This window comes from Ahaetulla prasina, chromosome 6, assembly GCF_028640845.1.
Source record: "Ahaetulla prasina isolate Xishuangbanna chromosome 6, ASM2864084v1, whole genome shotgun sequence".
In the NCBI taxonomy this organism is placed as follows: Eukaryota; Metazoa; Chordata; class Lepidosauria; order Squamata; family Colubridae; genus Ahaetulla; species Ahaetulla prasina.
In genome coordinates, this window is record NC_080544.1 from 54,498,606 (window position 1) to 54,500,069 (window position 1,464).

Here is a 1,464-nt window from a genome sequence, read left to right on the forward strand (position 1 = left end):
TCCATTTCACAAATAGTTACTATCGTCCTTTATGGTCAAAATTTATAGCAGATGGGAGGGTGAAGACAGTCAGTAAAAATCCATTTTTAAAATCCTTCCTTTTTTCCCTTTCTTTTTCTTTCTATTTTAAAGCCAAAATCCTTTGTTTCAATTTCTTGTCACCTTTCCATCTCACAAATAGTTACTGTAATTCTTTGTAGCCAAAGTTTATCAGAAGTGAAGGGATTAAAGTAAAGTCATTTAAAAATCTATTTTAGAATCCTAATCAAATCTGTATTCCCCTTTCTTTTTCTCCCCCCCAACAGTTATAGTTGTTAAAAAAACCAGTAAAAACTTCTAAAATTGTCCAAAGTTAGTTGCAGTTGAAGTATTTAATTAAAAGAAACTTTTAAAGTTCTGTCCAAAGTTAATTAGACTCCTTGAGATAGGTTCCAGACTCTCTTTCCAGGTTTTAGGTGTCTTTAATTGTCTTTAATTATTTCCTTCTGCTTTCTTTTCCTGTTTCAATTAGCTGCTATTCTTATTTTTTCTTAACCTGTTTATTGGCAAACTTGCCTTCCATGCCTTTCGGTGAGCTGATGATAACTCACCCGGCTTCGATATCCTCTCCAAATAGTTGTGCTTTCTCTCTGCCCGATTCTTGTGGCCGTCTCTGGCTTTGGGGCAGCTGATGTCGGCTGCCACTCCTCCCCGGTGGCTCGGGGGGGAAAGACCGGGGCTGATGGGAGTTTGCTGCCTCCCCACTCACCCCGGCGGCTCCCCCATTCTTTGCTGCCACTTTGAGACAGCTATGGTCCGCGATGGACCCCCATTCCAGGGGGAATCTTGGCACTCACCCCAGAGCTATCGGGGTGAGCGACTGTTCCGCTGCGATGCTGGCCACGCCTCTTTCCTGTTGCTTTTTATTTAACACAATTTATATAAGAAAAAAAATGCTGTATTTCAATTCTAAATGGGTAGCAAATTTAGTCTATTACAGATTTATAGCACACTAATAATGATCAAATTTCTTACAGCTTACGCTTCTATGGATTCCATATACTTGATCAAGCATATAGAACAAAAAGCTTACATTTTAATAAATGTTTCCCATTTTCATTGTTTGCTTTCTAGAAATCCAATGATAGGTGGACATAAACAGTTTGGCAACAAGAAGAGGATGAACAGGGTTCAAATGTGAATGAATTCTTAGTGTTATGATTCTTAGTCATCTTTATTCTCTTGATTATATAGAAAATCAATTTAACTGTGAGCCATTGTAGTACATGAATCACATCAGTTTTATAAATAGTATAGGTAACATATAGGTATCTAGAAAACTAAATTAAATCAAGTCATAAACTTATTTTCCCATATCCCTATTGCTAAGCACTAACATGCAAATTTCATCACAAATATCTTATGTAATCAAACTAATGTGTGAAGTGATGGCACCTGATTCAGAGTTTTCAAGAAGGAAATATG